Consider the following 18,605-nt stretch of genomic DNA (forward strand, 5'->3'; position numbering starts at 1 on the left):
TTGGATTAAAATTGATCTCAAAATATCTCATTTTAAAGTTGTTTAGTTTAGAAATATTGGTTGACATCTGAATGGCTTGGAATATATTTGTTTTAAATAGCCTTGCTATGAACAGATTGTTTAGCAAAAATGAGAATATACAACTTTAATTCAGTTGAGCTGTCTGTTGTCTGAGATGATTGTGAGAATGAAAATAACATTTGATTTATGCATTCATATAAAATAGAATATTGCTTAAGATTTTATTAATACATTTGCACTTTTAGTAAAACATCAGATTTAAGGTATGCTGTTTTCTCACTTTTCTTTGTAATTAATAGCTGTCCAGGGCCTAAGCTCAGTCTTTTATTTTCCCTGCTGGAATAAATGACTTTACCTACTAATGAAGGTAATTTTTTACTAGTTGCATTGGTGCAAACTGAGGGGAAAGAAGAGCTTTCTTAATAAAATGAGAATAACATAAATTTGAGGTTATTCATTTGTCTTTGTGCACATTAAATTATTAATGGTTTGTGTTTATGTTGGAAAAATATAAATTTTAGATAATAATATACAATATTGTTTTCTTGACTGATGAAAGACGGATGGAACAATTTATACCTTCGTTTTATTCAACTTTAAACCTTAGTAAACTTTGGAGATTTTCTATTGTCATCCACCATGGTTACCATAATTCTTTAAAATAGTTCTTAGAGTAACAGCACCAAAACACTATTTGATGCTCTTATGTGTGTTTCCCTGGTTCTGCAGATAAAGCATTTTCAAGACTCTAAAGGCATTCTGAAAGTGCAGAGAATACCACATAAAGCCTTATTTCCAGGGTAGGGGAAAGTGGTTTCCTACCAAATGGAAGTAGGCAAACTGTGTTTTATTTTTAAGCTTATTAAGTTCCTTATATAGAAATCTAGTGCAGTGCCTTTTTCTCTTCTGATATCTTTCACCTGTGCTTTTGAGAGTGTTCAGAAGTAGTGGTAGGGGCACTGGTAGTTGGCCTTCTGATCAAAGATGTGCAAGATGCTTGGCTTAACCTCGGAGCAGAGTCTTACTGATGAGCACTCTTTGCCTATGCAAAAATAATCTTTATTTGTGCCCCACCAATACTTGAGCTTATTACCATAGGCTTGGCAATGTACTGTTTTAACTATGTTAATGGTATCTAAGGCTTTAATGATTGAGAAATGGACAGGTATGTTAGGTTTCACTTAGTCTCAGCAAGAGAGCAGCTGATACAGGTAATCCTGACTACACCTTGATTACCCAATTATTAATGAACGTTCTTGGCCAACTTAGGGATGGGAAAACATTTTCATGGCTGATGAGATTATTAATTAGATTATTTTTTTAAGATTTTATTTATTTATTCATGAGAGACACAGAGAGAGAGAGAGAGGCAGAGACACAGGCAGAGGGAGAAGCAGGCTCCATGCAGGGAGCCTGACATGGGGCTTGATCCTGGGACTCCAGGATCATGCCCTGGGCTGAAGGTGGCGCTAAACCGCTGAGCCACCCGGGCTTCCCTATTTATTAGATTTTTAATTCATCTGTCTATCATCATAGATTCTCTTCTCATATCTGCATGGACAAGCATTTGGATTTTTCAAATGGCTTTGGTTTTAACAAAATAAATGTCTTATGGACAAAAGGTCAAAATTATTAAATAACATGGGAAAGATGGAAAGACATTCCCTGTCCTGACCTTATGAATTTATTAGGTTATAAGGAAATACATTAACTCTGCATTTGAATTTGTTGCTAATAGATAATCAATATTTTGCCATTTTAGAAAGTAATGACAGAGACCATATTTTTTTTTCTTTTAGAAAGTATATGTTTTTTTTTTAATTTTATAAATTAATTTTTATTGGTGTTCAATTTACCAACATACAGAATAACACCCAGTGCTCATCCCGTCAAGTGTACCCCTCAGTGCCCGTCACCCATTCACCCCCACCCCTCGCCCTCCTCCCCCTCCACCACCCCTAGTTCATTTCCCAGAGTTAGGAGTCTTTATGTTCTGTCTCCCTTTCTGATATTTCTCACACATTTCTTCTCCCTTCCCTTATATTCCCTTTCACTATTATTCATATTCCCCAAATGAATGAGAACATACACTGTTTGTCCTTCTCCGGTTACTGTGGCCAAGTTCAAAAAGGGTGTTGCCTGAGTTCTCCTCTGGGATTTTGATGGAATCTTGTCTCACATTTAGATCTTTCATCTATTTTGAGTTTATCTTTGTGTATGGTGCAAGAGAGTGGTCCAGTTTCATTCTTCTGCATGTGGATGTCCAATTTTCCCAGCACCATTTATTGAAGAGACTCAGAGACCATATTTTTATAAGAAAGTAGAATGACGAGTATAGACTAACTACAGCTTTTTTTTTTTTCCTCAAATGAAAGGGCTTCCTTTCAGCACCCTTAGTGTTTTACTGTGTTTCTAGCAGCATAGCTCCAGGCTATTTTAAATAATATATTTCTCTAACAAGCTTGAAAAGTCATATAGCAGAAAGATACCTGGCTTCTAAAATTTTCCATTGTCAGAATGGGAGAGGCATTTTGTTTCACAAAGATACATTTATACATCAAGAGGTTTTCATAAGGGATCCCTGGGTGGCGCAGCGGTTTGGCGCCTGCCTTTGGCCCAGGGCGCGATCCTGGAGACCCGGGATCGAATCCCACGTCGGGCTCCCGGTGCATGGAGCCTGCTTCTCCCTCTGCCTGTGTCTCTGCCTCTCTCTCTCTCATTCTATGTGACTATCATAAATAAATAAAAAAAATTTAAAAAAAAAATAAAAAAAAAATAAAAAAAGAGGTTTTCATAAGTGGAGTCTTACCAGCTGGATTGTGGATGTAATCGCCATTTCTTCAATATCATCCTGTGTGTCTCATGTCCCTTAGATGGTGATACTGTTTATGGAGAGATCATGCATTTGTGGGTTAGTGGTTGCCTTAGAACCAGCAAGAGCTCTGCTTGAGTAATCACTCGTTCAGTTGGTTCCTAAATTACTGAATCCCTATTCCTATCAGGCCGCGTGTTAGGGGTATACTTTTTCCTACCCCTTCTTCTATGCTCCTAGCCCTAGACTGCCATCACCTTGTCCCTCATCTGCTGTTGAGCATCCACATGGATTTCCCAGATTCTTCTGCCTTTTTTTCAGCTTAGTCTCCAAACTGCAGCTAGCATGATCTTTCTAAAAACCAGCTGGAATTCCCATTGTACTGAGCATAAGCTCTTTAATGTTCTTCATGGTCATGTGTGTTCTGGTCCTTCACCTCTCACTTCTCATCTCATACCTCTCTGCTCTGAGCTCATCATTTGTCAGCCAGACTGGTGCCTGGCTGGCCATCCTTGCTTTCCCTTCCTCACACACTAAGGTGAAAGGTCTTTTCTTAGGATAATGTGCACAAGTGGTTTCTATACCCATTTCTTTGCCTTGCTAACTCCTACTCAGTCTTCTCATCTCCATTTGTATGTCTCTTCTTCAGAAGGGCTTTTTGGATTTTGCCCCACTAAATGAGTTTCATCTTGTATACTCTTTTCTAGCACTCTGTTCTTTTTTCCTTCTTTACAACTATACCAGTTTGTAATTCTATACTTACTTGATTATCTTTTGTGGTAGATTTTGAGTTCCATGAGGACAGGGACCCATGTGTTCTACTCAGCATGATATGTCAGCACCTAACAATGCCTGGCACAAAAGCTCTGAAATCTGGATGAGTGGGCAGTGGGGCCTAATGGATTCAAATGAATGAACAGGACCCAGTCCCTGTCCTCAAAAGAGTTTATTCTTAAGGTGAAAGATAGTTAAAAGGCAATTTAAATTTATCTTGATAAATGTTACTATGACATAGGAGCAGGACCTGCAGGTAACATGTGAAGTTATAAGGGATAAGTAAGAGCATAATCTGGACCTGGACAGATCCAGTTTCAAGTCCTGCTTTACATCTGTGTGCCTTTGGGCAAATTACTTAACTCTCCTCACCTGTGGAGTGAGACTAAGATTATTTACTTCACAGGTGTGTCATAAGAATGCAGTGAGAAAATTAACAGGAAGTAATAATGGCTCACATTTAATAAGCTATATACTGGACATTGTCCCAATCACTGTTTTAGCTGGATTAATTCTCAGAATGAACCTCTATGGTAGTCATAATTATTGCCTCTGTTTTACCATTAAGGAGATTGAAGTCTGGAAAGGTTAAGGAATTTGCCACAAGTTATAGACCTACTAACTCTTAGAGCCAGAATTCAAGCTTACAGTCTAAATGTGGAACCTCTGCTCTGCATCACCATGCCATGCTGTTGCACTTGAAAATACTATTTTTCTATACTACTATGCATATGGACATATGTAGTAGGGATATTTTATTTGAATCCTGTGTAAGATGACAGTGCTCAGCCTTCTGTGTCTTCCGTAGGGGCTTAGTGTAATACAGTGTTCTTATTAGAGCTCCAGGAATGAAAGGTCTTTAATTCTGAGATGTTCTTCTTTCTTCAGAGCTTCATAACCTGACCAGCAAGTATCCAAACACATTACATTTTGGGTGCAGAGAAAAGGGATTGTTTACTTTACTAACGCATAGTGTCTTAGCAATAAAGTTAACAGTTCTTTCTGATTGTTCTTTTGGTATCAATCCACAAAATAAAATCTCCTACCTTACTTTTTAAAAATCAGCTCTTCATTCTGACTTGCTTATTTCCTAGCATTAGTTGCAGTTTTCATTTCCAAAGTACGATAGTGTACCTGTATCTCACTATTTGACCTGAAGTTAAGTGATTTGATAAACAGATTTTTAAGAATTTTTTCCTTTTGTGATCTCTTCCGGACATGGTGATAGGAAGCCAGTGGCTTCCCTGTGTGGGTTGTCAGGTGTTTCAGAGCCTGGGGGCAGACATCTGGTGCATGGGAAGAACACCATGAGCCTGAGCTCTTGGAAAAGAACCGACTGCATCCTGAAATAGAAATCCATTTTGCTATATCTGATGCTGCCAATCACATGAAATGATTTTGGAATATTACATTTTTTGACAGGAATTGCTTTCATTTTACTGAATATTGTTGAGCTGCATTAATTCCTTTCTTCTGATTTTGTCATTATCTCGATGAATTCTGAGAGACATTTTGTACTGCCAATGCCTCTAGTGAATTGACATTATTTTTCTCATTTTCACTGATCTCAACCAGTGCTTTTTCAGGATATGGGATGAAAGCACTCTGAAGCTGGCAGTGGACATCATGTGCTATTTGGAGTGGTTGGGGAGGCTTAGCCTGCAGGTCCTGGAAAATTGTATTGCCAGAAGGGTTCACATTTTGCACCTTTAGCTATTTGGAGTACTACTTTCATTTGGAATCTTATAAGGTAAATTTTTAAAGAAAAGAGAGAGAGAGACCCCTGAAAGGGTCCCCAGTCCTTTCAAATTTTAACTGATCCTTTGTGATGTCCTTATTGCAGTATTCTGATTTTGAATTTATATTTGAGTAGAATTTAATGATTTTAACCTAAAATTCCATCTAAGATTTATGATACTCATTCCAGAATTTTTCTCTTATCCTTTTTCTCTATCCCCAAGTTTGCTATATCCCCTTTATGCCAGGCACTCTCAATTTCCTCTTCATTAAATGGTAACATGAGGTTTTTTTTCCTTTTGTTTTAATTGTCAGAGTCAATTGGTAATGTTGGGTTTTTTCCCGAAGAAATTTTAGAAGATTTAGGTCCATGTGGATCTTAAAGCTTTCTCTTCCATCTCTGTAAAATGGAGAATTGCAACATACCCATCCCACAAACAAAGCTTTAGCCTCAAGGTAATTTAATAAGTTTTCCCTGTATCACCTTTTCTGTATTGTTGCTAGTGAACTAGACAAAGAGGTCAGAAGAGAAGTTTAATAGAAGTTTCAGGCCCTTCTACCCTATTGAATTTTGCTCCTGTCTCTTCCTGAGTAACATTGGAGACTGTAGACTCCTTTGAAACTTTATACCTAGTTAAGGGACTATGGCCTCACAGCTGCAGAGCTGCTCTTTTCACATGTCATTGGCCTTCTTCAGCTACCAGAGGCGAGAGAATACCTAAATTTGATATCTTTGCATCAGAATGACATTGGCGAGAGCTTCTGAGATTGTGTCCATTTAACTGAGCATAACTCTTCTTGTGGAAAATTTATGTTCTTACCTCTTGTGGTCATTTTGATGCTTTTCTTTAAAGGAAATAGTGGTTGCTATGTAGCTCTTAAGTGATTTGTAAAAAAGATGTTATCCAAGAGCTAAGTCTATTATCCAATAAAATATCTTATGTCACCAAGTGAATACCTCTCTAAACTATGTGTTTATTAGCCCAGGGGAGAAATGGCCAGCACTTGCTCTGTTTTAAACTAGCAAGAGCATTGTGTACAGAAGTGGTCATGACATTGCAAGTTTCATTAATATTTTGAATGTATCTCATGGCTGATTCCAACTTCTATTTTTTCTTTTTAAAATCATCAGTATTTAAATCTCATTATTTTAATTATATCCAATTAAATGTACTTGCATAATCAGTATATTTTGTTACATGCATTAGTAAAGAGAGTACTTTAAGATGCTTTGCATACTGTCTTTCATAATATATTAAATTTGCATGCCTTAAAATAGGTTTTGTGTAGAAGATTTAGATAATACATGCAGTAGGTATATAAATCAGATGCCATATTCTTTATCTATTAAATAAATGTTTTTTGGGAAATCTTTTCTTTCTGGTTGTTAGTTTGGTTCATTTTACTTTTCTAAATTATCTTGACAGTACTCTTTAGATAACCTAGATACATTCAAAGAGCTAAAACACAATAGTAGCAAGAGAAAATGAGAAAGAGAAAATGGCACATATGCAAATATTTGGAAGTATTCTTACTCTATAAAATCATAATTTGTTAGAGCACTGTGCAGTTAAATTATTGCACCAAACACCATCAGAGCATAAGTCAGAGTCCTGTGATGGGTCAACTCGCAGCTTGGGAGTCACTGGCTTTGCAGAATCTTAGCTTGAATAACCTGGGTGAGATGCTGAGCCCTCTGTGTGTCACAGCCTTATCTGTACAATGGAAGTGATATTTATACCTGTTTATTGAGTGATTATAAAGATTAAGTTCATAATGCCATAATTTTTACATCTTTAAATAAGTGCCAGGATGTTTAATTTTTAGATTAACTTAGATTATAAAGCATTTTTTAAAAATATTTTGTTTACGTATTTGAGAGAGAGAGAGAACAAGCACAGGGAGGGGCAGAGGACAATGGAGAAGCAGGCTCTGAGCAGGAAGCCTTGCATGGAGCTTGATCCCAGGATGTTGGGCTCATAACCAGAACCAAAGGCAGACGATTAACAACTGAGCCAACCAGGCACCACTGTTCTCAAATATTTTGAGACAAGTTGGCATGTCTGTTTGCCCTGTGAAGTTTTTATGGTACTCATCCCTGAGGAGAGGTGGGAGAGCACCTTTTCTGGACTACTGACTCATGCAAGTTCTCCATCTGGAAGAAAGTGATCATAAACCTGGGAAGAAGTGACTCCCATCCATTGATTATGGATGCTAGTGATTTATTTAAAAGATGACTATAAGAATTCCCAGCTTCAGAGCATTGATTTGAAGGGACTTACAGGTGACCAGGCCAAGTGTAGAACCACAGATAGATAGGAAGGTTCATCTGTGAATAAACAGGCACTAGGGAAAATAAAGCATGTAATTTCCAGTGCTTAAAGTATAAGAGGTTTATAAACAGCCTTTGCTGTTTACTGCTGTTCATGTTCTCCTTCACTAACAGGGATGATTAAAGATGACTCATAACAAATCATGTATCTTCCAAATGCTCTTACTTCTTTAATTTGGCAGAGTTGGAAAAATAGGTTTCTTCAATGTCATTGATATAAAGCTCACTTTTTATTGTCAGGAGAAATGTTTCTTCTGGTTTCGTTCTCCTCCCCTCTCACTGTATTTTTTTTTTTTAAGATTTATTTGTTTGGGAGAGAGACAGCATGAATGGGGTGAGGGGCAAAGGGAGAGGGAAAGGGAGAGAATCTAAAGCAGACTTGGTGCTGGTGCTGAGCATGGAGCCTGATATGAAGCTCGATCTCACAACTCTGAGATCATGGCCTGAGCCAAAAGCAAGAGTCAAATGCTTAACTGACTGAGCCACCCAGGCACCCACCTCTCACTGTATTCTATTTTTATTCTGGCACTTAATTATTTCAGTTATTCAAAGTAAAATAATTTTAAATATAAGATATAAGATATGTGTATTTTATGGGACTCCTGTAGTCCCCATTATAAAATTTATAATAATTTAGGAATTTTTATTAATAGAGCATTTTAGAACTTTTTAATATGGAAGAAAAATTGCTTGTTAGCAATTAAAATATGTCCTGAAACTTTATGAAGTCATTTGGCTTTGATTAAGTCATCCAGTAATAGGGATCCCTGGGTGGCACAGTGGTTTGGCGCCTGCCTTTGGCCCAGGGCGTGATCCTGGAGACCTGGGATCGAATCCCACATTGGGCTCCCGGTGCATGGAGCCTGCTTCTCCCTCTGCCTATGTCTCTGCCTCTCTCTCTCTCTCTCTCTCTCTGACTATCATAAATAAATAAAAATTTTAAAAAAAAGTCATCCAGTAATAATTACAAAGAGCAGCCCCAGTGGAGTGGGCTGGTATCTCTAGCATCTCTGATTTTTATAATTTTTTCCCCTTAAATTACAGAGTTTCTTACTTGGACATACAAGTATTTTAGAGTCTTTTTTTGAACTTACAGAAATAGCTCTGTTAGATTGAAATATATATAGTAAATCACAAATGTGTCTTACAATAGCACTTACACATAAGTGTGCTATGGCATTTATCACATAATGGTCTTACTATTTATGTATCACTACAACCAAACTTGTACCCTGACTAGGCCATGAGATCTTCAGGGACTAATGCATTTGAATCTCAATGGAGTGATCATCAAACTTTGAATTATTAAGTCCCATTTGAAAAGAAATTTTCCAGGTATTACAATAGGCAGCCACAGACTTTATTGGACTTTCAGTTGTTCACAGAGATCTAGCATAGTACCTGGCATGTAGCACATTACTTGGTAAATATTCATTTCCTGGGACACCTGGGTGGCTCAGTGGTTGAGCATCTGCCTTTGGGTCAGGGTATGATCCCGGAGTCCCAGGATTGAGTCCCACATCGGGGCTCCTTACATGGAGCTTGCATCTCCTCCCTGTGCCTCTCTCTCTGCCTCTCTCTGTGTCTCTCATGAACAAATAAAATCTTTTTTTTTAAAAAAATGTTCATTTCCTTTTTTCAGCAGTTTCAGATTCCTTGCATTGTTAAACTCCTTTAAGCTGGTCGCAGTTTGTGGTGTGGTATACTTCTTTTGGAAGAAGAAGGAGATACAGGTGCTTTAAAATTGGTAAGATAGTGATACTTCCGTTTAGAATTTCCATTCATAGAAATGAAGTTTGGGAGGTATCTGGAAAGAACATACTAAATTATCTGATGTGCTGATTTTTATACAGTTGCCAGTCACTTTTGTTACTTCAAACAGAATAGTCTGTACTCCCTTTTTTTCAATCTATACGTTTTGGAATGATAATGTTTATATGTTATATATGAACAGATAATGCTACTTCTCCCTCAAAAGGTTGAAATCCACTGACGGGGTTTGACCTTCTCTTTAAAACTGAATAGCATAATACATAGGCAAATAAAACTCACATTGAAAGTTTCAGCTACATTTAAGTCTTCTGTTGCCAGGAACTCTTAACATTTGCTGTTAGTTTTTAAATGATCAATATTTGAACTTTTTAGGTTTTCGCTTTTGGTCTTACACAGCCTAGATCCATGAAACCATCAGATTTGCCCCAATCTAAGCTCCTTTATCCAAATGCCCTACAGAATTGGTTGTCACTGGGCACCCTTGGTCTTTCTCAGTCTGACAGACACCTCTCCTTCCATGACCTATTCCACTCCTTCCCCTTGCCATAGACACTCTGGTTGCTGAATATCCACATAGCTCTTATGCCTCTGACTTAAATTGTCATGCAACCTGATCCTCTCTCTTCAGCTTTTGAAACTAATCACTCTTTAAAGCCAAACCCGGCCGGGTGGTCGGGTGGGCCTGGCCGCGGGCCTCGGGAGCGGGTGAGTGGGCGCGAGGGACAGCGCGCGGCCGCGGTGCGGGGTGCGGGGGGCGCCGCCGGGGAGGCCGCCAGCCCCGGGGGCCCGGCGCAGCCCCGAGGGGAGCTCGCGGCGCGGGCGGGCAGGGCCCTGGCGGCGGCGCCCCGGGTCCCGCGGAGGCAGGTGTCCGCGTCCGCGTCCGTGTCCGTGTCCGCGGCGGCCCCCGCCCCCGCTGCTGCCTGCGCGCGGCCCTCACCAGGTGTCCCGGGGCGGGCGAGCTGCGGCGGGGCAGCGGAGGGATGCTCCCCGCTAACGCGTCGTACCGACCTCCCTACTCTTGCGTTTGAAGTTTCTTCGTAGTGACTTTTTTTTCCTTTAAACACGGACTCCTTGGCTAGTGAGTCCAGGTCGGCCTGATCCCTCGTTTGTGGCTCCCCGTGGTCCTTCCCTAAGTGATTCTCAGACCCGACTGCGCGGTAGCATCACAGGGGATGATTTTTTTTTCTTTTTTTAAATACTAAAACACGCGTCCTGCGGAGTTTCCCGTCTAATTGTCCCGGGATGGAGCCCCCGTTATTGCTGCGGGTTCAAGGCTCTCTGGGTGACTCTCTGGGCGGCTGATGCGCCCCAGGACTGGTACCGCGGGGCTGGTACCGCCGGCGGGATCCGTTGTTTGCCAAGGGTGGCAAAGGGACTATATTACTCCTTCTCCATTTGTTGGCTTTTAAAGTGTTCTGACTTCCCACATTCCGTTATGCTCACCTCTGTTGCAAACTGCAACCTGACAGCAAAGCCTCGGCAGGTTAAACCACCTAATTACCGGAGGAAGGCTGCATCACCTAAGGTGGAAGATGTCTATGGATGTGATGTTTCTGGGTACGGGTGCAGCATACCCGTCCCCAACCCGGGGTGCCTCTGCACTGGTCCTTCGGTGTGAGGGCGAGTGCTGGCTCTTTGACTGTGGGGAGGGGACTCAGACACAGCTTATGAAGAGCCAACTTAAAGCAGGGAGAATTACCAAGATCTTCATTACGCATCTTCATGGAGACCATTACTTTGGCCTTTCTGGCCTCCTCTGCACAATCAGCCTACAGAGTGGCTCTGTGGTCACCAAACAGCCTATTGAAATCTATGGCCCTGCCGGGCTTCGAGACTTTATCTGGCGAACCATGGAACTCTCCCACATGGAGCTGGTCTTCCCTTACGTGGTTCATGAGCTGGTGCCTACAGCAGATCAGTGTCCTACAGAAGAACAAAAAGAATTTATGCATGTGAATGAAATGGACAACCTTCCCAAGGAGGGCAAGGAAGAACCATCCTATTAGACTCAGAGGAAAACTCGTACCTCCTGGTTGATGATGAACAGTTTGTTGTAAAAGCATTTCGCCTCTTTCACCGAATTCCCTCCTTTGGGTTTTCAGATGTGGAGAAGAAACGCCCAGGTAAACTCAATGCACAGAAACTGAAAGACCTCGGTGTGCCTCCAGGTCCTGCCTATGGGAAGCTGAAAAATGGAATTTCTGTTGTTCTGGAAAATGGAGTTACAATTTCTCCCCAAGATGTCTTAAAAAAGCCTATTGTTGGAAGAAAAATCTGCATTTTGGGTGACTGTTCTGGGGTTGTGGGTGATGGAGGAGTGAAGCTGTGCTTTGAAGCAGACCTGTTGATCCATGAAGCAACCCTAGATGATGCTCAGATGGACAAAGCCAAGGAGCACGGCCACAGCACACCACAGATGGCAGCAGCATTTGCAAAGTTGTGCCAAGCGAAGAGACTAGTTCTGACTCACTTCAGTCAGAGGTACAAACCGGTTGCCTTGGCCAGAGAAGGAGAAGCAGATGGGATTGTAGAACTAAAAAAGCAAGCTGAATCAGTATTAGATCTCCAAGAAGTGACTCTAGCAGAAGACTTTATGGTGATTGGCACTCCGATCAAGAAATGAAACCCATATTCCTGAACGCGTACTGACATGTCTGTGAATATGTCACTGAACCAACAGTCAAGTTGGTGGTGGTGGTGGTGGTTGTGGTTGTTTTTGGTCTAAAACTATTTGGGTCCTAATAATCCTATAAAGGATAGAGCTTCATTGCTGAACTGACCCAGCAGTGAGAGGGAGCAAGCTTTTTGATAATAAATCATTTTTAAAAGAAAAAAAAAAGCCAAACCCAAATATGTATATGCTCTGTACATCCTCCTCCTGTTCTCCAATTGCAACCACTTTGAAAACGAAGTTCTTTCTTTTTTTTTTTTTAATATTTTATTTATGTATTCATGAAAGACAGAGAGAGAGAGGGGGGGGGGCAGAGACACGGGCAGAAGGAGAAGCAGGCTCCATGCAGGGAGCCCGACATGGGACTCAATCCTGGGTCTCCAGAATCACACCCTGGGCTGAAGGCAGCGCTGAACAGCTGAGCTACCCGGGCTGCCCAAAAACGGAACTATTTCTTCAAGTACTTTGGACTCTGAGTTGTAGAAAGCTAATTCTCAGCACTCCCATACTTGTGTATATGATCCCTTTGAGAGTAAGGACAACTTATTCATCATTGTTATCATCAGAGCACTTAGAAGAATTCTGAGTGCATTGGTGAGTCCTCAGTAACACTTGTTATATCGTATTATACTGAAATGTGTTGATATATGGGTGATTCTTGGATTAGAAAAAGTAGAAAAAGAAATGAGAATTAGAATAAAAAGCAGGTGAACATGATTTAAGAAAGTATCCAACTTTCATCTTCTCAATACTTAGTTCCTGGAAAACTACTAACCAAGCCTTAATTTAACCTTTAATTTGCTGTACCAAGTATAAACTGCATTTCTCTTAGCTACACCTCTACTGGCAGGATAGTAACTATTTCAAAGAATGAGAAAAGGCAGAATAATTTAGGTAAGGAGAAATAAATTCTCTTGAGTTTTCTCAAAATGATTCTGTGGGTAGGAGTATGTGCAAGTAAATGTTGTTCTCAAGGCTGGGTGAAAGCTAAGGAACATCACACTTGGCTCTTCCATGAAAACTCTGATTATAAGCCCATAACAGAATTCCCAGAGAATTTTAATTAATACCAAGCAGTCTGCCTTTTTATATTGGAACACATTAGTGATCTTAAGTTTTATATCTCTTTCAGACTTAAAAAGCTATTATAATAAACTGAAACAATGACAGTGATATGAAATTCTCAGTATAATTGGAGGTTGGTTATGTTTGTTAGAAATAAATAGGAACAGGGATCCCTAGGTCGCTCAGCGGTTTAGTGCCTGCCTTCGGCCCAGGGCATGATCCTGGAGACCCGGAATCAAGTCCCACATCGGGCTCCCTATATGGAGCCTGCTTCTCCCTCTGCCTGTGTCTCTGCCTTTCTCTCTCTCTGTGTCTCATGAATAAATTAAAAAAAAAAATCTTTAGAAATAAATAGGAATAGCTGTTCTGTTTCCTATACATAGGTATTACCATCCCTTTTTTTCCCTAAGGTTAAATGCCACTGATTTATAACTTGGAAAATAAATTATTTAAAACCATATATGATTATTGCTATACCATAAACATAGTAATTTGTAATAAAATGTACAAATTCAACTGTATTTTAGAAATCGATATGTTAGCAGAAGCTTCTAAAACATTTTAAAAGTTCAGTTCTCTATTATTTTAGGGAATACAAATCTTATCCAACTCCTATTTTTTATAGAAAAAAAAAAAAACCCTAAGACTCAGGAAAAGGATATGACATTTTTCAAGACACAAAGTTTCTTAGAGGCAAAGGCAATACTAAATCCAGAACTCCTGACTCTCTAGCATCTTTGCTTGACATCTTTGCTGCCTTTTAGTGCTTGCATTGGAAAAAGGTAAAGATGTAGTATGATTTTATAATCATAGTTTCTGACACGTTGAAAGCGAAGTTATTTCTGCAAGTACTTTGGATTCTCAGTTGTAGAAAGTTAATTCTGTTACTGTAATCCAGATTTCTGTTCCTCCCCAACCCTTGTCCTGTACAAACAACCAGAAATCAGTTTAATTCTGTTTGGGTCAGGATTAGCAAGGTTAAAAAAAAAAACCCAAAAACCTACATCTTTTAAGGATCATTTGGTTGTTAGGGACATTACTTTATTTAAATTATGCCAGGTAAAAAGAGAAGTATTAGAAGAACATGCAGAAATTTTATGGATCCCAACTGCACACAAGTTGATACAGGTCTCTTTAGAGTTGAAAGTTGTCAGTAATTTCTCTTTCTCTGGCAGCTACTCTCATCTCTTACCCTGTTAGTCCACTCTGGTCTGTTTGATCCTGCAGACTGACTTTCTCTGATTGCTTGCCATTGTGGTTGCAGGCAAATATGGCTCCCTCAATGATCCTATAACTCTAATACCCATCACTGTGTGACCACGTTCAGTTGGTGTATCTTCTAGTGCAAAGATTCCAAAGAAAAATCAGGATCAGTCATTGGCCAGTCATTGGCTTTCAGCACATACTTGGTTTCAGCGTCAGAGGCTTCATCTCTGGTTTCAGCTTCATCGTTGGTTTCAGCTTCAGAGGCTCTGAGAAGAGGATGTGGGCAAGGCAAGCAGATGAGCTCATAGACCCATTGCACTCTCCTTTGAGTCTGGGCATTTTCCAGTCATCTTAGAACCTCTTTGTTTCTCAGTCACTTGCCAATGACCTCTACAGATATTCCTGAGACTCTCCAGTGGGTATTTAGGGGTACATGGTAGCCAGAATTTTTTCTTAGAGTGAAGTCTACTTTGATGCCACTCCTGTCCTATGTCATGTACTTCATTTACTTGGATTCTTGAGGCTAGCTTTGCGCAGTGGCAGTATCGTAGCCAATGAGGTTTATCCGAGGTGTGATTATTGCTAATGGAATCCTGAGGTTATGTCAATAGTGTTGTGTAAACTATCCTAGTTAATCAAGGTAGGCTCTGCTTTGTGTGGTCACTCAAGGACTAAGCAAGTTTTTTAGTGCTACTTTAACTGAATAATAGCACTGATGAGAATGGTTAGGTTTACTGAACATCTGCAGTATGTTAGGCTCATTTCATACTGTATTTGCCAGGTTTGCTAGGATAGCTTACAACAGTTTTATGTATTTCTGTCACACATTACCTGAGAGCTGCAGATGAACTGTAGCTGTGTTTAACTATAGGCCAACTATGTATCTGTCCTATGTCTTCTCATTTTAGAACCTGCACTCAACAAACATGCTCTTCACAAGGCAGGGGCAGAAGAGCAAGAGTCTGAGCAGAACCACACAATTAAATTTAAAGCTTCTTCTTAGATACGTGTGGCACATATTACTTCTACTTACATCCCATTGGCCAACTCAGATTATACAGCCAAGTATGAAGTCAGTGGGATGGGGACTTACAAACATCTTAGGTATAAAGAGTGATAATGAATAACTGTGAGCAATGATAAACACATAAGCATGTGGTCTCATTCATTTATCACAACACTCTTAAATGTGGATATGCTCACCATTGTACAGTGTATTAATTTAAAAACTATATATTTAGCACCTACCATGTCCTAGAGACTATGCTTTTCTGTTACTAAGGGTCAGCCGAGGGTACTCACTATCCTATCTCTTATATTTTAGCAATATGGGTTTATTTTATTTAGATTTTTAGATATACTTGTTTGAAATAGGGGTTCTTATATTTTTTGGTCTCAGGCCCTTTTACCCACCTAAAAATTATTGAAGACTCCAAAGGGTTTTTGTTTATGTGGGTTATATTTGTCAGTATTTACCATATTAGAAATTAAAAGTAAATTTAAAAGATATTTATTATTTAGAAATAACAACCCAATTACATGTTAACATAAGTAACTGAATAATTAGCATAAATTATCTATATTTTCTAAAGCAAAAAAAAATTAGCAAACAGTGACGTCTTACATTTTGGTAAATCTCTTTAATGTCTAACTTAGAAGACAGGTGTGGTCTCATATCTGCTTCATATTCAGTCTCTTTTGGTATAATACATCATATCACCTCTGGCAAACTCCACTGTGTACTTGTAAGAGAATGAGTGAAAAGGACAAAGAACATCTTAGTCTTGCTCTGAAAATAGTTTTGACATCACAGAGACCCTGAAAATGTCTTGGAGACTCTCAAGGGTCCCTGAACTATCCTGTGAGAACCAAGAGTTCCCTTAACCACACTTTGAGAACTGCTATTTTAAAGTATGTATTTTGATAGCAAATGTATGAATCCTCAGTGCATTTTCCTAAAGTGTCCCCTGTATTAATCTGTTTTATAAGTTAGGCAACTTTAGGGCTGCCTGGGTGGCAATATTGGTTAAGCATCTGCCTTGGGCTCAAGTCATGATCCCAGAGTCCTGGGATCAAGCACCACATCAGGGCTCCATGCTTTTCCCTCTCCTTCTTTCTCATGCTCTCTCTCTCTCAAATAAATAAAATCTTTTAAAAAATAATAAATCAGGGCAGCCCTGGGTGGCTCAGCAGTTTAGCGCCGCCTTCAGCCCAGGGCATGATCCTGGAGACCCAGGATCAAGTCCCACTTCAGGCTCCCTGCATGGAGCCTGCTTCTCTCTCTGCCTGTGTCTCTGCCTCTCTCTCTCTCTCTCTCTCTCTCTCTCTCTCTCTCTCTCTCTCTCTCTGTCTTTCATGAATAAATAAGTAAAATCTTTAAACAAACAATAATAATAATAAATCAGGTAACTTAGTCAAGTAGGCTAAGTGCTATAACAGGTAATCTAATCTCAGTAGTTTAACTCTGTAAAGATTGTTTGCTCTTCTTGCCACAATTCAGGCCAGTGGTAGGGCTCTGACCACCCATAGTCATTTAGAGACCTACACCCCTTCTGTCTTCCATCTAGGACGTTAGAGTCCTCTGCCGGATCTTCTGTATCTGGACAGTAGGTACAAGAAGAGAACCTAGAGAACCACATGGGAGGATATTTCTCTGGCCAGAAGACACCACCCATAACAGCATTGGAGATGCTGGGAAATAGAGTCTGGCTGTGTGCCCAGAAGAAAAGGAAACAACAGGCTTTGGCTAAGACATATCATCCTTTACCAGCTGAGTTTCTAATAAATAAGTTAAAAGAAAACTGAGATTTATTGTCAGCTCTTTTGCCCTTATGAAACTTAAGTGATACACAGTGCAAAACAGTAATACTTCATGCTTTGAGAAAAATCATAGGGACACGCAGTCTAAAATAAGTTTTAAATATTTTAAAGTTTTTATTTTGAAACAATTTTGAACTTAAAGCAAAGGTCCAAAAATAGTACAAAGAACTACCTTTTACCCAGATTCACCAGTTAAATATTTTAGCCACATTTGCTTTTACTTTCTGTGCGTGTATGTGTGTGTGTGTGTGTGTGTGTGTGTACATACACATTTTTCCCCAAACTATTTGAGAGTGAATTTCAGACCTCATATTCCTTCACTAAATAAGTTAGTATGTACCTACTAAGAACAAAGACATTCACTGACATAACCACAGTACAGTTTTCAGAATCAGCATGTTCAGCGTTGATGCAGTATTATCCATGGTGTAGACCTACTGCCCTTTATAGCAATTGTGGTTTTAGTCTAGGATTACACATTGCATTTAGTTTGCATTTGTCTTCAGTCTCCATTAATTTGGAATGATTCCTCAGCCATTCTGTGTTTTTCACATCAATGACATTTCTGAAAAGTGCAGCCTAGTTATTTTGTAGCATGCCCTTTCACTGAGTTTGATGTTTTCCTTATTAGACTCAGGTTATACATTTTTGGCTTTAGAAATACTATGAAAGAGATATTGTATCCTTCTCAGTGAATTTTTTTTAAAGATTTTATTTATTTATTTATTCATGAGAGACACAGAGAGACAGTGAGAGGCAGAGACACAGGCAGAGGGAGAAGCAGGCTCCATGCAGGGAGCCCGACGTGGGACTCGATCCCGGGTCTCCAGTATCACGCCCCGGGCTGAAGGCGGCACTAAGCCACTGAGCCACTTAGCCACTGAGCCTTTTATGCCTTTTATGCCTTTTATGAAGAGGCATATGATGTTGGTTTGTTCCATTATAGGTGGTGTTCGCTTTGATCACTTGGTTAAAGTGTTGTCTGCCAGGTTTACTCATGGTGAAGTTACTATTTTTCTCTTTAAATTAATAAGTCATTTTGTGGATATATCTTGATAGTTTATAGAGACCGTGGTCCTCATCAAGCTCTCTGTTACTAGTTTAGTATGATGATTCTTGCCTGAACCAATTATGACTATAGTGGTTGCAAAATAAAGTGCATTTTTAAAGTTATTTTCTAATTATACATATGAGAAACAAGTGTGGTAGTAGGCATCTGTGGTCTCTCTGCCTAGAAGACTTTGCCACATTTTTCTCTTCCTTAAAATTTCTGAGTTTTGTTTGGGTATATCCCCCTGCCTAGTGGCAGACTATCTACTTTTAATAAGACATGACAGCATAGCCGCTGGTGTGGGTTTTGATTGGTAGGTCAATTAGCACCCTCTATCCACTTA

The 18,605-nt window shown here is 39.7% G+C and overlaps 1 protein-coding gene and 2 pseudogenes across 10 annotated transcripts in view; all 3 read left to right on the forward strand.

Annotated features, from left to right (window-relative positions):
- The window catches only part of CFAP20DC (CFAP20 domain containing), a 244,468-nt gene that overhangs the window by 14,595 nt on the left and 211,268 nt on the right, over nt 1–18,605 (forward strand). For 2 of the 10 annotated variants that reach the window (XM_055343306.1, XM_055343309.1), the window contains exon 2: nt 9,319–9,423. The exons of 7 other annotated variants lie outside the window; for them this stretch is intronic. The gene's annotated coding sequence lies outside the window, so the exon portion shown is untranslated. The remainder of the gene's footprint in view (nt 1–9,318; nt 9,424–18,605) is intronic. One more of the 10 variants, XM_055343308.1, reaches the window with a different exon arrangement.
- On the forward strand, nt 10,982–12,237 carry LOC129521650 (zinc phosphodiesterase ELAC protein 1-like; annotated as a pseudogene).
- LOC129522620 (U4 spliceosomal RNA) lies at nt 14,917–15,048 on the forward strand (annotated as a pseudogene).

This window comes from Nyctereutes procyonoides, unplaced genomic scaffold (assembly GCF_905146905.1).
Source record: "Nyctereutes procyonoides isolate TBG_1078 unplaced genomic scaffold, NYPRO_anot_genome, whole genome shotgun sequence".
NCBI lineage: Eukaryota > Metazoa > Chordata > Mammalia > Carnivora > Canidae > Nyctereutes > Nyctereutes procyonoides.